The 22,203-nt window shown below is 39.8% G+C and overlaps 1 protein-coding gene across 1 annotated transcript in view; it reads left to right on the forward strand.

Annotated features, from left to right (window-relative positions):
• The first annotated feature begins 7,365 nt into the window (after positions 1-7,365).
• TAOK1 (TAO kinase 1) overlaps positions 7,366-22,203 on the forward strand; it is a 56,811-nt gene continuing 41,973 nt past the window's right edge. Inside the window, exon 1 of the mRNA XM_072430648.1 lies at positions 7,366-7,500. The gene's annotated coding sequence lies outside the window, so the exon portion shown is untranslated. The remainder of the gene's footprint in view (positions 7,501-22,203) is intronic.

A 22,203-nucleotide genomic window follows, 5' to 3' on the forward strand; every position in this document is an offset into this window, starting at 1 on the left:
TATTTGAACATTTTATACTTTGTATTCCATGAGAAATGTCGCAGGAAAAGAGACAAACCAATCTGATTTACAAAGGCTGGAATACTATAGAACTCTGTGGTTCCACATTTCATTTTTGCAGTGCAGGCTGGACATTGAAAGATTTGAAAAAATGGTTGGTATGGAAACAGCCTTGTTTCTCTTATATTCCAGTTTTCGGAAATCAGTGCAAGGGTACTAAATGTGTATCTCAAAATCAATTCATAGTGGGTTTTTTTCAGAAACTGATACTTGAAAAAAGATGAGATGAAATCTGCTATTGTACCATGGAACCATTCATTTGGAGCAACAAATAAAGTATGACGTGTTACAGATTTATCTCTGATAAACAGTAGGATTTTAAACTTATATCTGGTCAGATGCAGTATATTTGAATAACTGTGTAAAGCCTTGTACATACTGTATGTCAGATGGATGTCAGTTGATTGACGCAGGAAAGATTATTTTGTGCTGCACGTAGAATAGTTCTGTTCTATAGGAGGATGAGCGAGAAGAATCCTGCCGTTGTTCATATTTGGTTGTTTATGTCACTCTAACGTATCCCTTCTCAACCTTTGCACCCCAAAATACTTTCCAAGTTATATGAAACTAATTTATTTGGGGTCAGGGAGGAACAGGGGCAGAACACCACCTATACAGACAGCTAAAGAGATCATTGGTGTCATTTAAAGAATACCTAAACTCACAATTTTCACTTTACATAAAGGGGTAGACAACCATTTTATGTTAAGTAAAATTCTGTTGTTTTTTTTTTTTTTTTTTCAGTGCAACATTTTTTTTTCTTTTTCTTATAAAAAAAGGGTTCTAGCCGGGACGACGCAGGACCCAATGGAAGAGACCTCTGGACCGATCAACAGCCCTGTGGGATTAAAGGTAAGTGATTTTTTTTTTTTTGTTTTGGGGGACTTTAGAGTTTATTTCCTCTTTAGGTGGCTTTGCCAAGTGGGATTGGACCCAGAACTAGGAAGGCAAGAACCTATAACCTATGGAAACCTGTGGTGGAACCTTAGAGTTCCATAGAACCCTGCTTGGCTACTGTATAGTATTCTTCTTCACTCTTCCCCCAGCAGCTGCATAAGAGATGAAATAGGGAGGTGAGGAGAGGATTGGATTAGCTTGGCCAGCACAGACATTATTAGATTTTCCAAGAAGAGGATAGGGCTATGACATGTAAGGAGATAGACTGCTGTGCTATAGAAGTGACTCCTCGGAACATTCGATTTGCAATTTTTAAAGATACAGTGCAGATTTTTTGAAAAGGACAAAGCATTTAAAACACTTTCTTTTTTTGTGCATTTGCCTGCAATTTTTAAGTTGGTGATAATTTTGGGTAATACTCATATGGAACATTTATACGGGCACTGTGCACCCTGGCTCCCTTCATCGTATCTACTGTTTGGCACCCATAATTAAGAACTGATTTTTTAATATGTGCTGCATAGTCCTGATGCTCTCCAACACAACCACGAATTATTAAGGCTTAACAGAATCAGATTAAAGTATTTCAACTATGAATGTGATAATTGTGGTAAGCTGCAAATTCTAAGCAAGGTGAGTATAGTTTTCAAATAATAACACATCAGGAAAAACTGCTAAAATATTTGAAAGAAGGTTTCTGAAAGACTAGATATTTTTAGAATACTTCCGCATGCAATAAAATGGGCTAAGCAGGGCTATAGATTTATTAAAAAACTAAAAAGGGAAAAGGAAAACAAGAAATTGCGACCATAGTCCTTTTTTTCCTTATTTTTCAAACAAAGTAAGTGATGGGTCTTTGGCATCCCAAGCCTTGCGCACCTTTATACCTTCATCTTTTTTTCTTACACTTGGCTTTGTGTTTATAAGGCACAGATTTGTTACAGTGCTCCCAAACTCAATTATTCTTTTTTTTACATTTCAAAGTCTCAATTTCATGTTTCTCACTAAAAAAATAAAGAATCTGACTGGTTGCTATGTATAGGCAACTTATTTTCTTGCAATAAGTCCACTAAGGTTTTTTGAGAGACCCAGAACTATATTATGTTGGATACACAAATCAGTTGAATGTTTCAAATGCAATGGGCCTAATTTATTAAAGCCCTCCATTGCTAGAGAGGATACTCTTTCATCAGTTTGCTGGGTGATCCAGCAAACCTGGAATGCATCTGGTCCAGGATTGAAAACATTTGCTAACAAATAGCACTTTGAAGAAATACATTCCAGGTTTGCTGGATCAACCAGCTTCACTAATGAAAGTGCATCCTTCCAAGGAATCAGGCCCAATGTCTCAAAGTGCAGTCTGTGGGATGAATGCTTTGGTGAAGACTTAGGTAATGTGAAATCTTCTAAATACTTTGTTAAAGAGCACCGTGCAGGATCATCTTTAGCTTCCAATACAAAAACAATACAATGCGGTGCAGTACTAATGCTGGTTGCTGTTTCTGCACACAATGACATAGTCGAGAAGGGCGGTGGTACGACTGGTCATTTTTACACAACTGTCAGGGAGGAAGCCTGTGGGACTTTGGATAAAGTATTCATCTCCATTAGATCCCCTTGGACAAAACAAGCATTCAATTCTATATATACTGGGAGGACACATCCACATTTAGTTTTTTTGGCTAGTTTAGGCTCCAACTCTATCTTTTAGCTGTAAAATACCAGAACTTCTACTTCCCAATATGGGTCCTGTTTGGTAGTAAGGTTTACCTTATTATAAACTATCAAAGTGTCAATATGCATTATATATCAGCAATGAACATAACATGGGGTTTCTTTACTGGCATTACCAATTTATGTTATTATGTTATGTTATGTTAGTTAAAACTTATGTTTGTGCAACATTCCCCTTTATACCCTAAAGCATTCTAGTATGTTGGTGGCAAGCAAAGCACATTTGTTAACTTTAGACTCCACATACACTATTCATTCTTCTGTGATTCACTCGTGACTGCACTGCTCTGCATGTGGCTGGGCAGACCAGCAAGAAGCAGCTTGTACTGAACACAAATCAGATGTAACTCAGAAATAAGATGTGTTTATATGAATGGTAAACTCAGTATTTTGCATGGATCCTCAAAAGCCACACACAGTATGCACAGAGACTTCTGGTAAATATAAACATATATAAAAAAATAATATATAAGTGAATTTAAACCCCCAAAAACTGTAGTATAATGTATATTGTTATTTGATGTGGCTGCTGCATTACATTTCTTTTCCAGGCTTTTTTTCATTTCATGTTCACAATATTATCCTGCTAGTAGCAAACTGCTACTGGAGGAGAAACGTTTAATTTTTAGGACAGGAAGTCTGTTAGAACTAAAGCACCCCCCCTCCTTCCTCAAAAGGGGCGATTCTTTAACTTCGTATTCACAGCAAATATAGATTAAGAGTTTGCATTTAGTCTGAACCCACTTTAGAGTAGATTATTTAGTAACCAAAGGCTGTTAGACAAATGAAGACCTTGGGTGGAAGTAAAAAAAAGTACTATTTAGTAAACTATCAATAGAGCAGAATGCAGGCTTTTGTAATGTACACAATGCAGAATTCAGAGTTATATATTGTACAGAGTTATATATTGTACAGAGTGTAAGGGTCAAAAGTATGTAGGATACAGTCTAGCATGCAAAGTGATAGAGTCGGGAGTATGAAATATTTAGAGTGCAGGAGTCAGGAACATGTAACACATAGAATATAGATGTCAGAAGTATGGGTCCAGGGTATGTAATGTATGGGATAGCAAGGCATGCAATATACAGTCAGCAAAATGTAATGTACACTGTATTTTGCATACTCCTGCCTGCCATACTCATATGTCTGCTATGCTATATATTGCATACCCCTTACCAAGGTACTCTGCTGCATACTTATGGCCACTGCACATGATCCACCATTATGCCTACATAGTGATGAAATACTGGCCTAAGACACAAAGGAAATGCTTCTGATGCCCAGGCCTTGTAAAGCCACTTGAAAGAGGTGTTCTGTGGTTTAGACGCGAAGCTCGAATATTTTTTTTTTCTTATTGAAGATATATTTAAAGAAAAACTTGCTCAGGGACCCTTTGCTGCATTTTTTGAGAATTTTAGGAATGGGTATATTTTAAGTAGATTATTTTAAAGTAGTATATGTGTTGTTCCTGGTCTTGTTTTCATGTTGTTTGTGGCTAATAACTGGACATTATTGGCACAAAAAGAGGTCCAGGAAATTTGGAAGATAAACTTGTATCCTCTTGTTTTATTATTACGAATCTTACAAACAATTAACGCAGTCTACTTTTTGAGACATGTGTATAGCACATAAAATCTGACAAAGTAAGGGTTGTCATGAATAAAGTCTGGTATTGAGATTATGTAATGGTATTTCACGTTGTTCCAGTAACTTTGATTTTGTATGGTCAACATTATGTACATTTTGTATACTGTTGAACCTTAACAAAGTTAAAGTGTGTAAAAAAGGTGAAACCTCCAGTGCCATTTATGCCGATAGCGCCGTTCAAAAACCATATTTTGGTTTCCCAATCGTTTACGAACATTTACCTAAAATTACAAAATTATGCAGTAAATTACAAATTTGTACTCACATTTTAAGGAAATGAAAACTCACCATGTTGCTCACCTTTACTTGGGAATTATGACCTGAATACACTTAAGGAATCATTTTGGTAGCAGACACTCAGAGAAGACATTTTTCTGCTGATGAGAACCTTTGTCATCGTTTGAGAAAAAAGAGCCTGAATGTTGTTTACACGGTTTTGTGGACTTTCCTGCTACTGAAGTCTACAAACAGATGCTACTATCACACACTCCGCTGAGGAGACACATCTTCAATTCCTGTCCAGGTGACTGAGGTCAGAGAGCACAGACTCTGTTGGAAAATATCAAGGGACAATAAAATTATTTAAAACAGAACTTAACTCACTTTACTCACCTGTCTCTGTTCCCTGGCAGGGAGCCGTCATCTTTTTCTTTCTTCTATTCCTTCTATTCAGCCACTTTGATTGGCTGGGCCAGTTTTCATTCCCGGAACAGGCAGGGGAAGCTGGGATTACCCGATATCCAGCAACCAAAGATGAGCTGCACATGCACAGCTCATCTTTTATGACAGATACATGGAATGATCAGGTAGGTAGGATGGATTATTGCAGAAGGGACATCGCCTGGTTCTTTCTGCAATAATGACCTGCCTGATCTTGGGTTTTTAAAAGAAGAACTGTAGTTCCGCTTTAGGGAGGAAATGAATCGTAAGCATATCCCTGGAACACTTGCCATAATGCCATTTGCACAATAATTGCAAATTCTGACACATTTTCCACACAGTCTTCTCTTCCCCATCATGCAAGGTCAGAGCTCCCCCTCATTGTTTCATCAGTGTCACCACCATCTTTTACTGCTTCTCTTTGAAGTCTACTTAACTCCCACACAAAACTTGATCTGTCCTGTATTTCTAAAGATGTTCTGCTACTTGTCCAGGAGATTTCTGAAAAGCTACATGAATAGGCCACATGAATAGGCCACATGAATCGGTTGAGAAGACTCTTCAACAATACAAGACCGGCTGGGGTTTCCACATTTTACTCTATTAAGATGCATGAATTTTGAATTTAGTGTCTACCTTGTAATACCTCATCGTTTGTTGATTACACTTCAGCCAATGGCTGTTGGAAATCTGAGAATGATTGGCTGAGCATGCAAAGTTTGACCACCTCAGATCTCTCTGCATAATAAAGCGGAACCTAATCTGTGCGGCTCACCTATGTGTGTCCCAGCACCAGGTGCCACCATCTTTCTTCTCTTCTTCTGGACGATCTTCGGCCATGGTGATTGGCCCTACCGGGATGATGTAACTCACGCGCTAGCATGCAAGGCTCTATTTATCTGGCACACGCAAGCTGGGATTCCCTAGCAATTGAAGCAGACGCTGAGCATGTGGCTCAAGGACCTTTTCATCAACCCGGTCACCGGCACCACAGAGCTGCTTTTTAAAGATGCAGCATCTGCAGATTTGACAGCCTGCGGTCCTGTATCACACTCACTACCACCACTTTTCATTCTCTATAGCAGTGGTCGCCAACCTTTCGGACCTCACGGACCACTAAATCCACAGAATGCAGGCTGTGCATTGGCGGAGAGCCGTGTGTAACCCAAAGGGGAAGAAATTTCCCCAGAGTGATGTTATAATGCCATAATGATACAAATCCTGGGGGGACAGTAGTGAAGGGCTGTGGATGCAGCAAAAGTTGTGCCCATAGCCCTGCGTTACTGTCCCGCCAGGATGTTTAGCAAGCAGGTCTGAGCCCACAATGGGAGAGTGAGTGGGTTGTGTCCATATGGGGGACATGATCAGTGGGGTCAGGAGAAGAACCTCGTTGGGGGGCGCATTGGCCAGAGCCCACCAAAATTTTCCTGTGGATTTATGGGGCTGTTGTGGGTAGAAGCTACTTGTGACATCTCCCATAAGGCAGCGGGTCACTGGCATGAGGAAGTGGTAATGTCACCACTATGTAAACACAACAATCAACAAGACTTGTTCTGCAATTTTGAAGATTGCTAAGTGGTAGGAGATCTTGATCGTTATGTGACAGTGGCATGTGACTATTACTAGCTGTCCTTACAGGTCACGTGGATGCATTGACTAGCGTTGCAACCTTTCAGTCCATGAGAAGAAAACATGGGGCCTGTGAGAAGACAATGAGATCCTGCTCGTTTATACAAGTCAGATGGAAGTCCGGATGTCTATGACCAGACCCTGTGTACAGTAATTATAAACCTTGGACAAAGACAACAAAAAACTGGTCTGTCCAGTTTATAACTAGATGGGTGACAACCCAAGCAGGGCCACTCCCGGAGATAGTGAACGTTTCTATAGAAAGTTATACACAAATGAGGACAGCCAGGTGTCATGGTGATAGACTGATGGCCTTCTGAGCTGAGAAATGGTGCAGGAGGTGACCATACACATAGTAATTAGGAAACCATAGCAACCAGCGGCCTGTGGTCAGTATAAAAAATGATGGATGGGATTGTTGTGAGATAAGTGAGGTAAATGATATATAAACAATTAATAAATCTGATAAACATTCTATAACACTTCAGAAGTAACACAATTCTGAATCAGTTTACAATTGATGGGTGATTGTGTACAGTGCAGGCCTAGCAGCACACCCAAGGAGTGTCAGTGCTGACTGGGGAAGAAAGGCGGGCGGGCGTGTGTGCCGCTCCCGGTTGCCTGTTCCGTTCCCAGTGCAGCGCCATCTTGGGCGTCCAGCGCCCGCCCTGCTTCCACACCAGGAGGAGGCGGAGGCCGAGCGGTCACCTCTGCAGACCGCTACGAGCAGCGGCTCCTCCCCTTCGTGTCCCCGCCCACCTTGCCCCGGGCCGGCCTTTGTTTCCGGTGCTCGCAGCGCCCTCTTGCCGCCCCTCCCCAGCTCGGTTTTTGGGAATCTGTCCGAGGCCGCTCCGGACCGCCGCTGCTTGGAAGGTAAATGAACCCGTTCCGCCGTGACTGGGGAGTCGGGGGACACATGAGTGACTGCGGCCTGCTGTGGAGGAGGCAGAGAGCAGGCCTTGCCCTTCCCTGGTGCGGGGGTAAACATGAGGTGGGGGCACTCCCCGAGGCCTCCTGCCAACTCCTAGCTTGTCCCCTGGCAGTCCTGTGTGACAGGAGGGGGGCAGAGCTCCCGGGATTTTACTGACCGGGATTATCAGTGGAAGTTCAGCAGCTTCATCCACCTGGAGAGCAGTCAGGGCTGAGGCTGCTTCCTTGGCACATTTTGGGTTCCAATAACCAGAAATCTGCTGTGTCTGTACTGCCCTGGGCACAGTGACAGTGCACGCCTGGATTAGGCATAGCCAAGCATTGTCTGCCATTAAGTTGGCACCAATATTTGTCATTCCTGTTTTCCATACCTGGGGAGTAATGGCACCGTGATGTGGGCACAGTGGCATTATTGACCTGGTTGGGCTGGCACTGTTGCTATAGGTGCAGACACACCAGTACATGGGCTGTATGAATTGAGGAGCTGCTGTCTGTGCTGGCATTGGGTATGCCAAGGAGTTAATGACACCAGTGCCTTGGTAGCAGTGACCATGCACTCCTTGTTTGAGTATTGATGGTCATCAATAAGATGCCAGTATCTGAACTGGCATTAAGTTGTCACACTTGTAGGGCATGGCATTAGGTGTCACCCTTGTAGGGCATTCTCATTTTCCTTCCTGTGGGTGCATGGGGTGATGTGGGTGCAAAAATGCCATAGGAACAGTGCCTGCACTCCTGAATTGAGTATTGATGGTCATCAATAGGATGCCAGTATCTGAGCTGGCATTAGGTTGTCACCCTTGTAGGGCATCTTCATTTTCCTTCCTGTGGGTGCACAGGTGATGTGGGTGCAGTGGTACTGTTCTTCTGTTCTTGTCGGTGCAGAAATGCCATAGGAACAGTGCATAGGAACGAAGCCTCTGTTTTAGCTGTCATTAGGATGTCCCCCCTGGGTATTTTCCTTGGCACTGCTGATGTAGGCACACTGGTACAATGTTATTGTGGGTGCAGTGACTCCGCTGCCATAGAAGAGTGACTGTGGACTCCTGGATTGAGTATAAATGGTCAGCATGGAGAAACCCCAGTCTTAGCTGGTTTGTTGGGAATTCACGTTTTCTGTGCCAGTCACCCCTGAACTTTATATATGTAGGGGGCACATTGAGGTGCCATGGATTACATGGATCATTCAGCAGATGTTGGTATATATAAAGTTGTAGCTTGTGCCCAGGAAGTGTCTGGTTCAGGTGTCACACTCCCATCATTGCCTCTTGACAAAAGTTTTATTAGCCCTTGTTTTAAGCTGGCAATAAGTTGTCAAGCCCATTTCCTTTCCTAGGGTCAGTGGCTCTGGTGAACAGTTGTCATGTGATCTGTACATTGTATTAGAAATTGCCTCTTTCCAGGGTGACAGCACAGAATCTGACATCTGCCCCCTCATAGTTTGGTCTCTTCATGCCTGGCATTTGGTTGTCATCCAGTGTGGCCCCTGCCATGGTTCTGTATCTATATTCACTTGGTATCTGAGGGCCTTGTGACACAAATATAGTCCCACAGAACCAGAAGGTTCTCAGATGCACCAGATTGCAGTACAGCCATGTATTAGGATTCTCTGGTATTGTTGTTTTGTCAGTTTGAGGTGTCACCCGTGAAGCTGGATCTGTGACGACCATTTAACATTGCAGTGTTTGGTACTTCTCACAAAAATAAGGATTGCATTGGAATAGTCAGTGCCAAGGTTAGCAGCTACCCTAGGAATGTTTCCTGCCCCACTTCTGCTTTCTATTTATTTCTGTGTTTGTATCTGGAGTGCTGCAGTGCTGCGGATCTCCACTACCTTCTCCTGACAAACACAGCCTGGATGTATGTTTGTTACTGTAAATGTTATTGGAGGGGAGGAGGGGGAGGCCTGCAAAGGCAGCGGAAGGAGCTTAGAAAAAGGTTGGTGGCACCACATACTTACATTTATTAACAAAGAAAATCATTCTCATTGTCTTTATCCTTACTTACTTTCTAGCCCCACCTAATGCATTCCTGGATGTAGTGCTGTGCTTTCAATAACGTGTTGTTTTTCTTGCCAGCCGCATGTTATGGTTGTATCTTGAATGTTTTACATGATGGTTAGGTGTAATCAGCAGTCCATGTGTGATGTCATTATCAGGACCCTTGTGTTTTTTGTCTGTGTTTCAGGAATCCATAATACAACGTTGCCACTGAAAGATTTCAGTACATTGTTCAACTCAGACTGTCCATAGTGGGAGTTTACTTATTGGAAATAGGCTTTGTGTTACCTTGTTGCTTTGTTCTTGCAAATGTTTTCATGTAAAAGTTGTTGTGGATATTGGTTGACATTTACTTATATTTGTAATTAAATTTATTGAGAACCAGAGTTACATTTCCATATGGTTTATTCATCTGGTCAGTGAGTTATTTTAGTGCCCCCCCCCCCCCAATGACATCATTGTCTTAGGTCCTCTCTGTCCATTTAAAGGACCCTTGGGTGAAAATGTGTTATGTAATACAGTGGTTTAGTTTACAAAACTGATTCATTAGTTGTATCACTTATTTAATATGATTTTACCAAATTGTTCAGGAAGTTCTTATCTTTGAGTTTGTAAATAAAAGTAGCAGTAAGAGTATAAGTACAAGTGTTACCTTCTGTAGTAGGAAATTTCATGTTGTAGTACTGTTGATTGTAACTGTGGAATTGTTAAAATGTCAAAGAAACGGTCGTTTTTGTTCACTCAGTGTTTCCAGCGGAAATTATCAACAATGATTGATGTGCTTCCCCGGGGCGGCGCACATCCCGCTGGCCCCATCTCCGGGACATTACTGGTTGTCCATGTTATCACTCTTGGTGCAAGTTGTATTGAGGTCCTTTTTTGAGTTCTTACCATGTGGTTTCCTAGAGGCCTTGTCTATTGCTTAGGCAGTCAGTTGAGTAAATGTGGTTTGGGAGCTTGTTGGGGAAAGAAACAAACACAACACTCGCAGAAAGACATTTTAATATTTAGTTTTCTCCCTGGAAATTTTTCTAGCTTGATGGCACGAGCTGGGCGAGAGGTGCACAGGAATGGAGCAGGTTGAAGGCACATAGCATTAGCTATAATGTATTTATATAGCGCTGACACAGCGCTTTCCAAAGTCCATAGTTATATCACAAACTGTCCCTCAGAGGGACTCACAATGTATTGTCTCTACCATAGTCATATGTCAATAACAGTCTAAGGCCAATTTTTTGTAATTTTTTGAGGGGAAGACAATTAACCTAACTGCATAATTTTGGGATGTGGGAGGAAACTGGAGTGCTTAGGGGAAACCCATGCACATGAGGAGAACATATAAACTCCACGCAGATAGTGTACTGGTTGAGATTCAAACCTGGGACCTAGTGCTGCAAGGACCAGCGTGCTAACGTTTCAGCATGTTGTCATTTCAGCTAGTAATCTACCAACACACTTCTTTAACACCATGGTGTTTGAAAACACCATCAGTAAAAAGATACTTACTGTAGGTGCTGCTGGTAAATTGGCAGTGAAAAAGTGTACATATTTGGGGTCTTTAGCTTTTCCAAGAGACTGCAGTGTTCAACCCAGAAATTCTTTTAAGCTGGGTGGGAAGAAATTCTAGATGGGTGGCAGCCCCCGTATTGTGACCTAACTCTTCAGTAACCATCTAAAAACAGCTGGGTGGTTCCTGAAAAGTGCCGGGTGGTGCGCCCATGTAAAAGGGGCTGGGGAGAACACAGAGTGTGAAATGTAATTCATTCCATAGGTGTGGTATAAGCTTGGTTCCACTAGAAGTATCTTGCATGGTCAGGAATATTATCTGATATTGATCATTTACCTGAACTACACATTTCTATCACTTGTTATCAATCAGATTGCTGAAGTCTGATTGAATATTGACTAGAATGGCACCACCATTTGCTTTTTACTACTTGATGCAGTGCAAAGCTATGCAGATGTCCATCACCCACCAGTTTCCTTGTGCTCCAAAGACAAACAAATGTTCAGGATTATTAGTTTTTTATAGAGACCTGTAATACAATGTATTGCTATGCCAATGGTTTTGGAAGGCAGCACAAAGTCACAATGTACTGTTACAGCAGTGGGCAATGGCAATGCACAACTGCTTCATGTTGCTGTCCTTTAAGGCTTGGTGAATGGAAAAAATAAACTTTTTTAATAGGAATGTCAATCTTTTGTATCTCCCTTTCCTGACATGTTCCCAACTAGCCCCCTACATCAGGTTTGTTTTCTGTAGTGAGTAAAGATCAAACATGGGACTTTAGAATGCAGCAGGGAGGGGACCCAGGAAGTGCTTCATGGTTTCCTTTTGCTACTTCTCATCACCTGGACTGATCAATGGTGCATTTTGCACCAGTGCCAAATCACCAGTCCACTAGCCGCCCTTCTAGTTGAGAATATTTTATACTTTGTCAAATATATGCTCCTAATTTCTCCTTCCACAGTGCAGCTTTTGTCTTTCCTCTTCTGGCAGCTATGTCAGCAGCAAAAGATGCAACTCCATCCTCTTTCAAAAAAAGGCTGAGGTGCAAAGGATTGCATTTTTCTGCTTATACCGCATTATCCACTGTGTTCAGAAAAAGTGTTGTAGCTGATCACCTATAAAATGTGAGCATGTATATTAAGCTCAGTATTTGTGTAGTCATGCATTATTTGGTGTATGATGCAAACATTAGTAATTTCTCATGATGTAACTTTTAGACCCCATGAATGTTACATGAGTGAATTGAAAACAGATGTCTTTGCTGATGATCCCATATGCTATCCCATTTTTATCAGGCATTGACAAAAAAATCTGTAGGCTGACTGCATTGTTACGGGTGGTGTCGGTTTTGATGACCAACCATCATGCTCAATCTCGTTCATTATGTGTCATAAGCAAGAATTGTTCTGTGCTGCCCCACAGTCACATTTTTAGATTCATAGTTTTTGTTCTTTGACTGTGATTCCAAAAGGAAGTAACATGCAAACCTCAAGAGACACGTGTCTCACACAGTCATTTTGTTTCTTTTTTCTGATTTTAGAGGAGCATGTGGCCTCCTTTCCTGCTCATCCGCCAATCATTAGGCCCAAGTACTATCACATGACTAAGAGTATTGTCAACACTTCCCCAGCTTGACAACACTAGTGATTTTATTACAAGGAAAAATCCGTGGTGGTAGGGAGGTGCTATGCAGGGACGCTGCCACATTGCCCGCATAGGCAAAGTATCTCTTTATTTAAACCTAGGACCTGGAGAGTTGAGCATGGGCAGTGCAGCACCATAATAATACAGTAGGTCCAGATATTTGTGGATGTGTACATGTGGGTGAGTGCAAGCATTTTTTTCTTTATTTGTAGGAGTTGGTATAATTCAAAGCAGGCATTGCATTTTCAGATTATTTGTTGTGACAATTCCTAATGTAATGTATTATGCTGTTTTTATACAACACTGTTTTGTTCACACAGTCTACACTTTGGCACCATTCACATTATTGTATTGTTCTAACGCAGAGAAAAACTATCTTTCTTTGTAAGTAACATTCCTAATAACTGGCACCCAGCACATCTTGCTGATGGAGGTGTTTTGTAGTGTGATTCACTTGTGGGGTGCGTTGCCTAAAATTGTACATTTGCCTTTTTTTTTTTGAGTGTCATGAAGCATTGTGGAGTCCTTTTAAATGTGCTGGCTTGAAGAAATGCACATTAGCATACAACATAATGTGTGTATGATCTAAAAGGACCCTTTTATTTGCAAACTTTGTTTTAGATACATTTTTGTTTTAGGATTCATTGCTTCAGCATGTGCAAGGTTGAAGTGTAGATGTTTTATTGTGAATGTTATTTGGCTGATGCAAAAGGAAAGGTTTTGGTGTGATTTAACACTAAATGTCTGAACATGACAATATATGTAGAAAAAGTTGCTAGTAAGAGAACTGCACATTAGCGTGCACAGTGGAGAAAGTTGGGAGGATAGTCCGCTTCCGTCCACTGTCAGACAAATTTTATCAAGTAACACAATTCCTGGTGATAACTTTCTACTAATTTAAATTAAGTATTAGAAATTGTTCCTCAGTACTTTGATAATTCTTATATTGTAATATACCTGCTATAGAAGAGTTTTGTACAGATATCCTTTAAATTCCCCCCAATCCCCCACCCCAAACCCGATTTACTTTCCTTAAGGCCTACATCTACCTATCTCTGCTTTTCTAAAATGCTTGCACTATGATTGGGAGTTATGGGCATACGAAAAAGCAACCTATTGGAGGGACAACTAATGGAAGGCTTTTATATAGGAATTTTAAAGTTTCATATAGGAAGAACATACCTATATATGTGGTAGCCTGGATACTCTGGAATGCAAATGTTGAATACATTTTTTTTTTGCCCAGGACTTCCACTAAGTGCCATTGGCCAGCGATTTTGCTAATCACAGTGATTGAACAAAACTGCTATGTACAAAAGGAGCAGGTTGAGTTCTCAATCAATAAATCTAGCTGGACATTTGCATTCAAGAGTGCTGATTGTAGTTCTGGCTGCTGATAAGTTTAAACTAAGCATCAATATCTTTTAAATCCAGTTCCTTTGTTTTCTCCGGCTTAAAAGTGTAGTTGTGGGAAAAAAAACAATTCAGTACATCAATACAGTGAATGCATAGTTCCCTATGTGTCCATTTGAAAAACAGGATCAAGGTAAAAGAAAAACATTGTGGCATGTGCTCTAAATAAGAAGGTTTGAGGGTAAATTTGGGTCACGCCTGGAGATCACCCTTAATCCTGACTCACTAACCTGGAACAAGAATGCATGTGAAGGCCAAGCTCTTAATCTGCATAGAGTGACTCAGAGCATTGAAACCAGAGATTCAGCATGATAGCTGGGTAACCAGCATTTTAAAAGAAAACCTATTTCAGGATTTTGAATGAAAATAAAAAGTTATGGGCATTTTGTATTTGCTATTTATCAGTAATATAATTGGCGTCATTGTAATAATTATATAAAGATAACATTTATTTGCCTTAGTATTTGAAGTGGTTTATTTGCAATACTGCTTGTAATTCTAGTCTGTTTGAGCTAAGGTCAGATGCATAACCTTAGCTGAACTTATTCATCACTCTCATGGTGTTTTCATCAGGTTCATTCCCAGGCTTCGGTTGTTTCTGCAGCTCAACTTTGTTCTGAACTGATTAAAAATAGAGAGTAAAAGGATGTGTGTTTTACAGGTGTTGTGTATTTTTTGTTACTCCTTTGTTAAAGACAATTTAGTGCTAATGCTTGTCTACTTACCTTTTGATGGCTGTGGTATTGTTGTACTTCACCGACTGCTTTATATGTGAGCTACAATGTTCTTACAGACTGTGCAGTCTTCCTCATCAGCTTAGGAAAAGGGGAAATGCAGTATTTTCCCTAGAAATTGTTTTAAGTTTGGTGGGAAGAAGCTGTAGGCGGGTGACTGACACTATATTATGACCCAAAAATAGCCGTGTGGTTACTAAAAGGCACAGATAAACTCTAGAAAAAAATGCAACCAGGCAGGTCCCTTATGTAGAAAGGACAGGTGATGACCTTGTCCAATAAAATAATCTTACCTGCCTGATTGCAATTTTTAAATACAGTGATACCTTGGCTAATGAATTTTCGGCTAACGAGTATGTTTTCCGCTGCGTTTCCGCCTTGGCTAACAAATGCATTTGTATATGTGGGATAGCAAACTGCGGCCACCGTGTGCTGTATTCAGCCGTATTTTCGTTTTGGCTAACAACGTTTTCAGCTAACAATTATCTTCATTAGCCGATGTATCTCAGTAAATTCCCTGTTTCATGGTGGGTGCCACCATCCTATTTCTACTCCTTTTCCAGGTTTGAATCTTTAGTCATATTTAGCTGGGCAGGGATGATGAGGTAACTCCTGCACTGGCATTGTGGGGGTTCATTCCAGTCCCGGCAGCCGAAGGGAAAGCTGGGATGCACTTGCTATCCTGGCTTGCTATGTATGCGCTGCTTTATTTTATTTTGATGGGAAAGGACAGCGACTGGGCAAGTAAGTGTTTTGTTGCAGAAGGGATATTGCCTGTCTCTTTCTGCAATGAATACCTGTCTGATTGCTAATGATTCGTATCTTTCTTATAGAAAAGTTTTGCCTGTAGTTATACCTTTTCTTTTTGCCACTCTTAAAGTGGAGTTTTAGTTCCACTTTAAGAAAGAGTGGCAAAAAGAAAAGGTATAACTACAGGAAAAACTTTTCTATAGGAAAGTTACCCTAGATTAGAAAATTCACAAATCCATTATATTAAAATACAAATTTGTAAAATAATATAGACACAAAGTAGTATAATTTCATTTTCCACCAACAAACATTTACCTTAGTGGGCATCTTTTACCTCAAATCCTAGAAAAAGCTTGCAGCTGTGGGGGTTGTGACTGAACACAAGCTTTTCAGCTACAGGGATGGTGACAAAGGAAAAGAGAACTCTTTTGTCAATGCTCACAGGTCTGCTCTTTTCCTTCTTATTACAGGTCAAAGGTCTGATGAGACCAAAACTGAGATTGTTTCATTATCATACTAAACTCCATATTTGGCAAAGTCAAACATTTACCAGTATCACAACACTTACTGTGAAGCATGGTGGTAGCAGCAGTTTGATGTGTGAAGTACTTCCTGCACCAGACCTTGGGAGGATTGTTGAGCAAAATTAGTAGAAATAAAGGCATAAAAACAATCCAGATGAAACTGATCTAGTCTTCAAGATGCATGAGCCTTGCAAGCAGATTTTGTTTACCAAAAAGACAATGACCCAAAGCCCACATCCGAAACTGTGCAACAACCCTCAAATTACATTCACAAGTTGTAAACTTATGAAATGTTAGTAATTGAGTTTTAATATGCTTTAAAGTGAAGCAATTTGTTGCCCATACAGTACAATAGAATAGATCCACGTTCAAATACTTTTTTTTCTTTTGCTCCTCTGCGGTTTGGTTCAGGAGATAAGTTAAGTCCTATGTGGGCTACAAATCCATGTAGTAGTAGCTTGCCCAGGCCTATTACCCATGATTAGACCGGAGCTGTCACGTGGTTCTGTACACAATGACGTTCAGAAATTTTCTGTGGCTCTCACCCCTGAAGCAGACAACATAAAGGTATTTGCTTTGGTGGCATAGAAATTTATTGGAAATCTTTTGCCTTGCTCTATAGCTGTATGCTTTCGTATTGATCCAGTTTAGCTGGAGAAACTTTTTAACAGCTACCAAAATGTATGAGACCTGTTTTGTTGTAGGAGTTTCTTCATACTGAAAATCTGTGAAAACCTCTTTACTAGGAGTTGATTTTTTTATCAAGATATAGTTTGTGGGAGTGAAGAACTTGTCAGTGGCTCTCCAGACCAGTAATTACGTAGGATTGGATAGTTGTGAGTCATTTGTTTCTATGACTTATGTGAATCTTTTTTTTTTTTTTTTTTTTTTTTTCCAGGAAGTTTGGTATAGATGTGTCATAGTCGAACTGCCTATTCATGACAAGCAACAAATATTTTCATATGATCATTTCTTTATATCAGCGTCATTTTTATATAAAGTGTTCCATCTCTGTGGTGAGGGAACTTCTTCATGTACATTGAGTCTTTTCAATTTTAGTTTTTCTGTGTTTTTGCACAAGCTTGCCATGCATAATATCGATGTTGCAATAGGTTGAATCATAGTATAATACTACTTTCTACATGCATACAACATACATACAATAAGTAGAGGGATAGTGGATAGTAATGAGGGTATTATGTTTTAACAGATGAGCTTTTTGCTTTAACGATTTTTGCTTATAATTGCAAAGTCTCCATGCGTTGGCTGTATAATATAGTATTTTGGCCCACTTTACCACCTCACATCATCATTTTCAACACATGCAATACATAGATATTAGTCCTGTACACCCATCATGTGACTCAAAGCCTAGGCAATGATCACATTGTGCCTGACTACCAGGGGCATTGTGTTTGTTTCAACCCATTAGAGACTGCATAGTTTAATATTTAGTGTAAGACAAACTTGTGATGTGAGAGGATGAACAACACCCAGGCTGCATAGATAGATAGAAATTCGTCTTTTCAACCCTAAAGTGTGTGTGAAGGGGTTTGTTTTTGTTAGTTATGGATGAAGTAGTAAACTTCCTCAATTTTTTCAAAAAATTTCAAGTTTGCCCCCAACTTGGTCTATGTTTTTAATTTCGGCCCTCTGTGTATTTGAGTTTGACACCCCTGGTGTAGACCTTTATCATAATGGTATTGCTTACTATGTCTTCATAAGGGAGAATATCCTACACTTCCTGTGTAGGTGACAGATGTCAAATGGGAAGAGGAGAGACCCCATTGAAAACCCCACTATATTTTAACTTTTCTTATTTTGCCAAAATTTTCTTATAATTATTGTAGATTTTCTTTTCTATATTATGCCTAGATTAGATTAGTTAATAATTTTGCATTGCATTTTTTCCATTTGATATATACACAGTTTTTGTTACATTTGCTAAGCGCTTATTCATTTAGCAGCGGTGCCATATCTTTTAACTAATCAGAACTGAATACATAGTTTGCCTTGATCAGTTGAATCTTTAATATATTTCTGTTTGCACTAATTTATTAAGAATGTGTGCATGTGACATGGGTTAAATCCATTGTTTGTGAATCAGTATTGCTGTGGAACGTTGTTATTCTCTAGTTTCGGATTCCAGGCCAGCCCTAGAACCAGTGCTATACAGAGTGATTCACTGTTGAAACAATTTAGAGCAAACTTGTCATAAAGAAATATGGGGGAAGCCACTGCTGACCTTTTTCCTAAAAATGTTAGGTGCTTGGGTGTTGCTGCTAATATTTTAAATTGAATATTTTAAATTGAAGATTTTACTTTTTCACACTTTAGTTTATGTTCTTGTCCTAGGGCTGTGTGTTTTGTGTCCAGAAACCAGATACAGTTATTTGGCTAGCATTTTAGGAACTTCTCATAAGACGTGTACTCGGTGTCAGTGTCACATTGCTAATTTTGTATAGCAGAATCATTTACCTGCTTGCATTTATTGTTTTTTTTGCTGGCCAAATGGGGCTTTGTTTCCCTGCTAAAAAAAGAAAAAAACACAGACTTTAGGTTGCCTGTAAAAGAACAATAAATGCTCAACTAGCCGGTGAGGGAGTGACACATACAAGCAAGTATTTGTGTCCTACTAAGCATGAAATAGTGGATACCTATAAATGGGTAATCACATTACTCTAATTAGTTCACTTTGGTGCTCTGCCTTGTGTTAAAAAGTCTCCACTTTGCTGCTTCATGGATGTTGCAAATGTTTGACCCTTCAGGTGGGTTGAATGCCTGCTATCCTCACGGATCTGTAAGTGTTCTCTAATTTTCCTCCTGCTTGTAAGTCCTAAACCACTAAAAGTATAGTTGGTCACAGGGCACAAAAAATTACTTACATGGCTCTGTTCTTTTATTCTAAAAATAAGAGTAAACTTCTTTTGGATCTGTGATAGAAGTGAGACATTTCTTGATTCTGTGCAATGGATTTGTTTGTCTTTTAGACCCACCACGTATATGATTGTAGCATTGTATGCAATTCAGGGATGAAGTCAGCAAAAATTTAGTAACTCCAATTCCACAGTCCTGAATTCTGAATTTTTTTTTTTTTTACTCCATAAACTACGTTTATAAGAGAAGTTTTTGTACAGCGCTGCGTTATATGTTGACGCTATAAAAATCCTGATTATTATTATTAATAATAATAATAATAATAATGTGCCATGACAATTCTGTACAGTTCCCTACATGCTTTATCATTAAATGGTAGGAAAGTCAGCAGATATTCTGCATTGAATTTGCTTTCATAGTTTTATTCTTGACAATGGTAGCAACAAATCGAACATAACTGCCTTCTGACTTGCTGATCCAAAAGTGATTCTCTGTCCACATGCAACCACAAATGGCACTTTAATGCTCTGCCTTTCACTCTCATTTCAAAACTACTACTTGGCTTTTCAGCCATGTGAAAAGATGTTGTGGCATTGTCTCTTTTTTAACAAGACATGAATTTCATTTCTTTCCTAGTCTGTCTTATGCTCTTGTTCGTAAGAAACTCTGTGCCCTGAACTGGTATTGGTTCTGTACACAGGGCTGTGTTTGATCTTTCAGTAGACTGAAGGTCCTTTTCTTTGTGGCCTATGTTGAGTTGGGTACAAGGCTCTTTGAAAATGGTGCCCCGTGTCCAGGGGTATGGCTATCTCTCTGTTAATGGCTCTGGATCTATCTAGTATTAGTGTGTGTGGGAAAGACTTTACCTCCACACATTTCTTGAGTAATGGACATGCACACTAGACAAGTGCAGCCACAGTAAAATATTAAAAACTTTCCAAGATACATCATTGGTGTACCATGCAAAACCATTAGTAATTAATGACATGCATTGGGAGGACCTTCAGCTGTTGAGGTCTGTAAACTATGGCAAGAGACCAGCAGGAAAAATGAGATACATTTTAAAAGTTCTTCAGGATTTTTTTTACTTGACTGTCTTGATCACAAACTTTGTGATTATCCTGACCATACTAATTAATGTACAAAACCTCTATACATTGCCTTTATTATTGCTTTTGAATAAAGTTCAAGTAAGCAGGATAATGTTTTAAATAGGCAGCAAAGATAGAAAGTGAGTACCAACCAGAAAATGTTTTATGAGGGTCTCTTGCTCTGCATCATCTCTGAAGCTTTTCTGTTGGTTCTTGATAAAACTCAGCATGGTTAATGGCTAGAAGGAATAAGTGGTTTTAAAAGCCAATCTAAGGAAAGATCACTAGAGTACCATCTGAAGCTTTGTGGAAAAGACACAAATTTGGATTTGAAGGCCGGAAGGCCGTTAAATTTTCTCTCTTTCTGCAGAATTGCATGCACATACCTTGCTTTATAATGTTTTTACTTTTTCCCACTGCTAAAAGCAGTACCATAAAGGAAGAGCATCAAAGGCAAAATTACTTACTTGCATCGGTGTACAGAAAGTTTTTTTTTTTTTTTTTCCTGATTTTACACAGTAGTAAGTTTATATGCAGAGAGTGCGTTCTCTTTCTTAAAAAAATAAATAAATAAAAACGAAAAGCATTTTTAAGTAGCAAAAGCATTTACATTGTATTGTGCTGGACCCTAGTGAGCAGAGCATGATTACAGGGTGGCATTTGTGTAAGCTTCTCTGGAATGATATGGGGTCAAAGTGTGTATTATGTTTTGTGCTAATCTGAGAAGCTGATGAAATGGTCATGCTTCTCCCTAGAAGAACAATCTCCCTTAGTTTGCTGTATAATAAGATGTTGACGTAATTGAGCTCTTTGGTTTACAAGAGGCAAGTTTTGCATTTAAATAAATAAATTGTTCGTTATAGAAAGAAAGCAAAATGAAGATTTTATTTAGTCGTGTATATGGAGGTATTATGCAAGATTAGGTCACGGCTGGATGTAGAATTGTTAATGGTAATGGAATGAGTTTATAACATCAGAATTGTGTCAAACTGGGACATGTGGGCTGCTTATATTTGTAAAACTAGGCCGTTGGGTTTTCTTTGTACCCTCAGGAAGGTTTTGTTGATCCTGCCAATAGAGCTGTTGATTAGACATATTCTGTCATAGCATAACTCCAGCAAAATTACTACAACATTGTCATCTTTGCTGTTTTTTTAATAAATGCTGGCACCAGTAATAATCCTGTTGGTAAATAGCCATGCATAAGGCTACGTATACACGTTAAAATACTGTTACTGGAAATGTTTGTTTCCAGTGACAGATGAGTGAGTGCTGTACACACACTGCCTGTTCTGGGGAGGATGAGCAAGCGGCACGCTGCAGAGCTTTCCTTCTTGGCATGCATTGTGCTCGATTCCGATCTTCGTTCAAAGCTCCACCGTGACAGTATAATGAATGATGTTGGGCAGCCACTGTTTACATCAGATTCCCGTCCAAGAGAATCACGACCATTTGATAATTATCTGAAGTGTGTATGTAGCCTAACTCTGGCCACAGCCCTTTAGACTGACTGCACATTTCTCTACCTGAATAAATATAGGGGAAATGATTGATTAGTCCCCCTCTCTAGCATTCTCTAGATTCCAAGCCACATCATCAAAAATGGAAATATACGTTTCTATTAATACTGTAAAGACTTCAGCTCGCCTTAACATTGCCTGTTTACAGCAAAACTTCACCCTCATTTTTTGTTATTGTAGGTCAGGGTCTGTTCACTAATTGGATTTATATTGCGGTTTGTGAACCCAGTATGGTGACTTCCTGTTACTTTCTAAGGGACTTTATAACATAAAAGGTGTCACCAGGAAAGGAAGTGCAAGTAAATCTCCTCAATAAGGACACGAATATATAATAAATCTCTCAGTTTGCTGCTTTGCTCTCATCTGGAGTGAGGTTATTTCTTTGTGTGGGTGAAAATCTCTGCAATGGGAATCCAGGCAACAGCCAAGAGTTTACAAATGAGATGACCGACATGGCTGACCTTAGTCTAGAACTGACATCTGCCTGGCCTTTTCCATTTGTTGAGGTTGCTACGCTCCCAGATTGGACCAAATCTGACTTTGCAGATCAGGAAGTAGAAAGTCCAATAAATTCCACCAGTGT

The sequence above is a fragment of the Pyxicephalus adspersus genome, chromosome 1, assembly GCF_032062135.1.
Source record: "Pyxicephalus adspersus chromosome 1, UCB_Pads_2.0, whole genome shotgun sequence".
Classification (NCBI taxonomy): Eukaryota; Metazoa; Chordata; class Amphibia; order Anura; family Pyxicephalidae; genus Pyxicephalus; species Pyxicephalus adspersus.